The sequence below is a fragment of the Phyllostomus discolor genome, chromosome 7, assembly GCF_004126475.2.
Source record: "Phyllostomus discolor isolate MPI-MPIP mPhyDis1 chromosome 7, mPhyDis1.pri.v3, whole genome shotgun sequence".
In the NCBI taxonomy this organism is placed as follows: domain Eukaryota; kingdom Metazoa; phylum Chordata; class Mammalia; order Chiroptera; family Phyllostomidae; genus Phyllostomus; species Phyllostomus discolor.
In genome coordinates this window covers 80,373,206-80,381,742 of record NC_040909.2, presented here as the reverse complement: position 1 = coordinate 80,381,742, position 8,537 = coordinate 80,373,206, and positions in this window count along the sequence as shown.

Here is an 8,537-nt window from a genome sequence, read left to right as displayed (position 1 = left end):
GTTTATGTACATCAGCAATATTGGCCTGTAGTTTTCTTTTTTTGTTGTGTCTTTGTCTGGTTTGGAGGTCAGGATGATTTTGGCCTCATAAAAAGAGTTTGGAGTCTTCCATCTTCTTGGATTTTTGGAATAGTCTGGAAAGATAGGGAGTACCTCTTCCTTAAATATTTTGTAAAATTCTCCTGTGAAACTATGTGGTCCAGGACTTTTGTGTGCTGGGAGTATTTTGATCACTGCTTCGATTTCTTCAGCTGTTATTGTTCTGTTTGGGCTTTTTGCTTCTTGTTCATTCAGTTTTGGAAGATTATATTTTTTGTAGAAATGTGTTTCAATTCACCCAGGTTTTCAAATTTCTTGGCATATAGTTGTTCATAGTAATTTCTTACAATTCTTTGTATTTCTGTAGTGTCAGTTGTAATCTCTCCTCTTTCATTTCTGATTTTATTTATTTGGGTCCTCTCCCTTTTTTTTTCTTGATGAACTGGCTTAAAAGCTTGTCAATTTTGTTTCTCTTTTCAGAGAATTGACTCTTGGATTTATTGATCCTCTGGATTTTTCTTTTAGTCTCTGTGTCATTTAATTCTGCTCTGATCTTGGTTATTTCCCTCCTTCTACTTTCTCTGGGCTCTGTCATTGTGTTTCCCATTCCTGTGTTTTTAAAATTAGGTTGTTTAGCCCTGGCTGGCATAGCTCAGTGGATTGAGCGGGGGCTGCAAATGAAAGTGTCGCAGGTTCGATTCCCAGCCAGGGTACATGCCTGGGTTGCAGGCTATAACCCCCAGCAACCGCACATTGATGTCTTTCTCTCTCTCTCTCTCTCTCTTCCTCCCTTCCCTCTCTAAAAATAAATAAATAAAATTCTTAAAAAATTAGGTTGTTTATTTGAAATGTTTCTATCTTTTTTTTAGGTAGGACTGTATTGCTATGAACTTCCCTCCCAGGACTGTCTTTGCTGTGTCCCATATAGGTTTTGGGCTGTTGTGTGTTCATTTTCATTTGTTTCCAGAAACTTTTGATTTATCCTTGATCTCATTATTAACTTCTTCATTGTTTAATAGCGTGCTATCCAATCTCCATGTATTCTGAATGTTTTTTAGTTTTTTCCTTGACATTGGTTTTCAGTTTTAGTTCTTTGTGGTTGGAGAAAATGCTTGATTTGATTTCAATTTTCTTGAATTTGTTGAGGCTTGTTTTCTGTCCTATCATGTGGTCTGTCTTTGAAAATGTTCCATGTTCATTTGAAAAGAATGTGTATTTTGCTTCTTTGGGATGAAGGGCTCTATATGTATCAGTTAAGTCCATTTGATGTAGGACATTGTTCAACTCTGCAATATCTTTGTTGATGTTTTGTTTGGAAGATCTGTCCCTTGTTGACAGTGGGGTGTTAAAATCCCCTACTATAATTGTGCTGCTGTCAATATCTTTCTTGAAGTCCTCCAAGGTTTTCCAATTATATTTGGGTGCTCCTATTTTGGGTGCATATATATTTATAATGTTTATATCTTTTTAATGGATTTTTTCCCTTGAGTATTATGAAGTGTCCTTCTGGGTCTTGTTATGGCCTTTGTTTTGAAGTCTATTTTGTCTGATATGAATGTTGCTACCCCAACTTTTATTTCCTGTCCATTTGCTTAGAATATTTTTTTCCAACCCTTTACTTTCAGCTTGTGTAGGTTTTTTGTTCTGAGGTGGGTCTCTTGTAGGCAGCATATGTGTGGGCCATGATTTCTTATTCATTCAACTATTCTGTGTCCTTTGGTTGGAGCATTTAATCCATTTACATTTGAGGTTATTATTGATATGTACTTATTCATTGCCATTTTACTTCGTTCATACCTGTGTTCCTCTCACTCTCACTCTTTTTCTTCCTTTTCTTAAAACAGTACCTTTAGCATATCTTGTAGTGCTGGTTTAGTGGAGGTGTATTCTTTTAGTCTTCTTTTGTCTGGGAAACTCCTTATTTGGCCTTCCATTTTAATTGAGAGTCTTGCTGGATAAAGTAGTCTTGGTTGCAGGCCTTTTTTTTTTATTACTTGGAATATTTGTTGCCATTCCCTTCTGCCTTGGAGCATTTCCATTGAGAAGTCAGCTGCTAGTCTGATCAGGGCTCCCTTGTATGCTACTTTCTGTTTCTCCCTTCCTGTGTTTAAGATTCTCTCTTTGTCTTGGAATTTTGCCATTTTAATTATGATGTGTCTTGTACTGGGCCTCTTTGGGTTCCTCTTGATTCATACCCTCTGTGCATCCTGGATTGTGTGACTTTTTCTCTCATCAAATTAGGGAAGTTTTCCATTATTACTTTTTCAAACAGGTTTTCTATTCCTTGTTCTTCTCCTTCTAGTATCCCTATTATACCAATATTATTATGTTTCATGTTGTCCTGCAATTCCCTTAACACCTCTTTGTTCTTTCTGAGTCTCTTTTCCCTTTCTTGCTCTTTCTGGGTATTTTTTTCTACCTTGTCCTCCAGCTCACTGACTCAATCCCCTGCTTCATCCAGCTTGAATTTGATTCCTTCTATTGTGTTCTTCAGTTCAGAAATTGTATTCTTCATTTCTTCTTGGCCCTTGTTGATAGTTTCTACTTCCTTTTCCATCTTGCTATATTTTGCAGTGAGTTCATTGCAGTTCCTCTGTTGTTTTCGGCAATTATCAGTGAAGTTATTGAGCTTCCTTATTACCACTGCTTTGAACTCAATATCTGATAGTTGAGTTGCCTCTATTTCATTTAGCATTCTTTCTGAGGCTTCCTCCTTTCCTTTTTTTGGGGACTTGTCTTCTCATTGTTTGTGAGACTCTTCTTGTTAGCCTCTTCTTCTTAAATTGATCTATTCTGACTCCCTGAGTTTGTGGTGTGAACTTCTATGGTAGGGAACCTGTGAGATCCAGAGATTCCGTCTCCTTGATCTCCTGAACTTACTGCTCTTTGGATACCACTTATGTTGGCTCTCTGGATGTATTTGTTTTTTTCTTGTTGTTGGGTCATTCTTTGGTGGGATCATCCCTCCAGCTGGCCAACTGAGGGTCACTCCACCCACCACATCTTGTATGCTGTTGTTCAGGTACTGCCAGAAGAAAACCACAAAGCCCAGGAAACAAATCCACATCTACAAAAATATCTCCTCCCTCCTCCTCCCATACTGTTGAAACTCAGTATCAACAGTAAATCAATGAGTATTAATAAGGGTGTAAATAGATTGAGACTAATGTATGAAAGGAGAGAAATAAACTATAGTATAAATTCTACTGACTTAATATGTACAAATTTGCTGGACAAGAAATGAATGTTAAAAAGTTATTCAGGAAAGAAAATATCACTAATCATAGAGGCAACCACAGTGGGTTTCATCTTGGTTTTAGTATTTACCACTGTTTTTTTCAGCTTTAGTATTTACCACTGTTTTTCTTTCTGGATTTGTTGCTGGTTGTATTAGGTATTGACCCCATCAGACCTTAGGCATTTTTCTCTGAGACTGCCCCTGATCTGCTGTCTATAGTTGTCTCCTTCAGTTGTTAATTACTCACTTGACACTCAGCAGTCAGGTGAGGGCAGTCTGCTTAAGCCATATAGGGTGTGGCAGAATTCCTCCTTGGGTTGGAGCTATTGTTTTCCCTCAGGCTGCTGCTGCTAGGAGGGGAGTGGTCTGCCTGAGCACCACAGCTACTGCCATTTTTAGGGGTGACTTAGCACTGCATTCCCTGCAGCTACTCTCTCTCTCTGCTCTCTCCCCAAAGCTTCCATCTTCAGTCTCTCCTCAGGCATCTTCAGCCCACTCTGCTCTCATGTTTGCCAGAACCCTGGGTAAGTGACAGCAAAAAAAAAATTTGTTCGTTGGCCCTTTAAAGGGTTCTTTGCATCTCCTGCCACCCACCTCCAGCAGAGAACAACCCTGCCACTTTTTGCCACCTGTTGTTATCTGTGTACTTTTTGGGCTCTGGTGTTCTAGGCTGGGGATCACAGCTTAGGGTTTAGACCCCATTCTTCTCAGTAGGATCCAACTGCCACTTAATTACCCCTCTGGTACTGATACCTGTGGGTGCTTAGCCAGCCCTCTTGAGTCTCCACCACACTCCTTACCAGACAGGTTGTGCTGAAGCTGGTTCTTCTGTCTGTCTGAGGTTATAAAGCTTCTCTCTCACTATTTCTCAGTTGTTTGTTCTGGGTAATTTCTCCACAATTTAGTTGTAATTCCAGATTGGTCCTGGGAGGAGATTAGTGTGGTTTCCACTGACTCCTCTACCATATTGCTGCTTTCCTCTATTTGTTTTTAAAGAGAGGGTATGAAGGAGGGAGAAAGAGAGGGAGAAAAACATCAATGTGTGAATGCCTTCTGTGCACCCAATCCCCACCCCCACCCCTGCCCCCACCCCTCCCACCAGGTACCTGGCCTGCAACCCAGGCATTTACCCTGACTGGGAATTGAACTGGGCACCCTTTGGTTTGCAAGCTGGTGCTCAATCCACTGAGGCACACTATCCAGGTCTGAAAAGTTTTTTTTTATAAACTTGAGTTTATTGGTCTGACCCACTGATTAAATAATGTTATTTGTGTCAGGAAACTACTAAGAGATGATGAAATGAAAACATTCACCAAATGTGCTAAAGAACAGTTGAAAGTTTTATTACAGAGGCTTTGTCTTTTTAGATATGCTTTTTTGGGATAAGTTTAAGATATACAGTGTATTGATTTGATACATTAGCATATTGCAAAATGACTAACACCAGAGTGTTAGCTAAAATCTCCATCGCATCACATAATTATCATTTCTTTTGTGTAATGAGAACATTTAATATCTATTATCTTAGAAATTTCACATATATAATACAGTATTATTAAGTATAATTGCCATTCTGCATAATAGATCTCTACAATTTGCTCATCTTATAACTGAAAGTGTGTACCCTTTGACCAACATCTCCCTCTTTTCCCTAACCCCTCCCACCTCTAATAATTACTTTTCTACTTTTTATCTGCAAGTTTGGCTTTTTTAGATTTCACATATAAGTGAAATTTGACGGTATTTGTCATTCTGTTTGACTTATTTCACTTATCACAATGCCCTCAAGGTCCATCCATGTTGTCACAAATAGCAAGATTTCCTTCTTTCTTATGGCTGAATAATATTCCATTGTACATATATACCACAATTCCTTTATCCATTCATCCGTTGACAGATACTTAGATTGTTTTCATTGCTTGGCTGAGTGAATAATGCTACAGTGAACATGGAGTGCAGATATCTCTTGAAGATCCTGTTTTCATTTCCTTTGAATATATATCCAGGATGATATATTCACTCCTGGGTGATATCCAGGAGTGAAATTGCTGAATTAAATGGTAGTTTTATTTTTAATTTTTTGAGGAACCTCTATACTGTTTTTTCATAGTCGCTGTACCAATTTACATTCTGACAGCAATACACAAGAGTTCCTTTTCTTTACATTCTTGCCAACACTTGTTATGTCTTTTTTATAATGGCTATCCCTATAGCCATTACCACATCTCTAGGTGTAAGGTGATATTGTGGTTTTGATTTGCATTTCCCTCATAATTAGTGTGGCTGGCACCTTTTCATGAACTTCCTGACCACTTTTATGTCTTCTTTGGAAAAATGTCCTGTCAGATACTCTGTCCATTTTTAAAATTTGATTGTTTACTTTTTTCTTTTGAGTTGTATGAGTTTTTATATATAATTGGATGTTAATCTCATCAGATATATGATTTACAAATGTTTTCTATCATTGAGTTGCTTGATTTTTCATTTTGTTGATGGTTTCCTTTGTTATGCAGAAACTTTTTAGTTTGATTTAGTCCCACTGTTAAATATGCTTTTGTTGCCTTTGCTTTTGGTGTCAGACCAAAAAAAAAAAAAAGCATTATCAAAGAGCTTATTGCTTATGTTTTTTTCTAGGAGTTTTATGGTTTCAAGTCTTACATCTGAATCTTTACTCCATTTTTGTGTTGGCTTTTGTGTATGGTTTAAGATGGTGGTCCAGTTTAACTCTTTCACATGTGGCCATCCAGTTTTTATAATACAATTTGTATCAAAGAAACTGTTCTTTCTCCATTATATATTCTTTCTCCTTTGTTGTAAATTAATTGATTGATATGCATGGGTTTCTTCATGGCCTCTCTATTCTGTTGTGTTGATCTATGTGTCTGGTTTTATGCCAGTGACATACTGTTTTGATTACTATAGCTTTGTAATATTGTCTGAAACCAAGAAGCATGATACCTCCATCATTGTCCTTCTTTCTCAAAATTGCTTTAGCTATTCTGGATCTTTTGTGATTTCTTTCAAATTTTTAAGACTGCTTGCTTTATCTGTATGAAAAATGCCATTGGAATTTTAATGGGGTTTGCACTGAATAAGTAGATGGCTTTGAGTATTATGGACATTGTAAGGTCTTTCACTTGTTTAAATTTATTCCTGGGTATTTTATTCTGAATTGTTTTCTTAATTCTCTTCCTGATAGTTTATTATTAGTTTATGGAAACACAACTGATTTTTGTATATTGATTTTATATCCTGCAACTTTATTGAATTCATTGATTAATTCTAATAGTTTTTTGGTGGTGTCTTTAGGGTTTTCTGTATATAATACAATGTCATATGCAATGATAGGTTTATTTCTTCCTTTCTGATTTGGATGACTTTTTGTTTCTTGTCTCATTGCTCTAAGACTTTCAGTACTTTATTAAAAAAGTGGGCAAAAGTGGGCATGCTTGTCTTGTTCCTGATCTTAGAGTAAAAGCTTTTAGCTTTTCACCATTGAATAGATGTTAGCTGTGCATTTGTCATATATGGTCTCCATTATATTGAGGGGAAACCTAGTTATTTCCTCCTGTTTTTGCCTTCCATTTATTTTCTGCCTTTTGTGGTTTTAATTGAGCTTTTTACATGATTTCATTTTCCCCCCTTTCTTACCATACTTTCTTCTTTTGGTGCTTGCCCTAGAATTTGCAATGTACATTTACAACTAAACCAAGTCCTCTTTCAAATAGTACTATACAGCTTAATGAGTAGTGCTTGTATATAACATAACAAAATAATCCAAATCACATGCTTCCTTATATTACTGCTATTATTTATTTCACCTATACTTACATTATTGCTTTTATTTTAAACGAACTCTTATCTATTAGATCAGTTAATAATAAAAGGTTTTTATTTTTAGCTTTTATTTTCTTTTCCATTTTTAAAAATTTTATTATTGTTCAAGTACAGTTTTCTGCCTGTTTCTCCCTCCTCTACCCGCCACCCCAGCCATACCCACATCTCTCCCCTGATTCCATCCCCACTTGGTTTTGACCATGTGTCCTTTAGAGTGGTTCCTGAAAATGCTTCACCCTTTCCTCCCCATCATCCCCTTCCATCTCCACTCTGGTTACTATCTGTTTGTTCTTAATTTAATTGTCTCTGGTTATGTTTTGATTTCTTGTTTGTTTTGTTGATTAGGTTCCACTTAAAGGTGAGATCATATGGTACTTGTCTTTCACCATCTGGGTTATTTCACTTAGCATAATAGTCTCCAGTTCCATCCATGCTGTCGCAAGGGTAGGAGCTCCTTCTTTCTTTCTGCTGCATAGTATTTCATTGTGCAAATGTACCATAGTTTTTTAAAAATATATTTTATTGATTATGCCATTACAGTTGTCCCATTTTCCCCCTTTATTCCCCTCTGCCCTGCACACCCCCTCACCCACATTCCCCTCCTTTAGTTCATGTCCATGGGTCGTACATGTAAGTTCTTTGGCTTCTACATTTCCTATACTATTCTTAACCTCCCCCTGTCTATTTTCTACCTACCATTTATGCTACTTATTCTCTGTACTTTTTCCCCCTCTCTCCCCCTTCCACTCCCCTGTTGATAACCCTCCATGTGATCTCCATTTCTGTGATTCTGTTCCTGTTCTAGTTGTTTGCTTACTTCACTTTTGTTTTGTTTTAGGCATGGTTGTCATTAACTGTGAGTTTGCTATCATTTTACTGTCCATATTTTTTTATCTTCTATTCTTAGATAAATCCCTTTAGCATTTCATATAGTAAGGTCTTGGTGATGATGTACTCCTTTAACTTGACTTTATCTGAGAAGCACTTTATCTGTCCTTCCATTCTAAATGAAAGCTTTGCTGGATAGAGTAATCTTGGATGTAGGTCCTTGCCTTTCATGACTTGGAATACTTCTTTCCAGCCCCTTCTTGACTGTAAGGTATTTTTTGAGAAATCAGCTGACACTCTTATGGGAATTCCTTTGTAGGCAATTGTCTCCTTTTCTGTTGCTGCTTCTAAGATGCTCTTCTTATCTTTAATCTTGGGTAATGTAATTATGATGTGCCTTGGTCTGTTCTTCCTTGGGTCTAACTTCTTTGGAACTTTCTGAGCTTCCTGAATTTCCTGGAAGTCTATTTCCTTTACCAAATTGGGGAAGTTCTCTTTTCATTATTTGTTCAAATAATTTTTCAATTTGTTGCTCTTCTCCTTCTGGTATCCCTATAATTTGAATGTTGGAACATTTAAAGATGTTCTGGAGGTT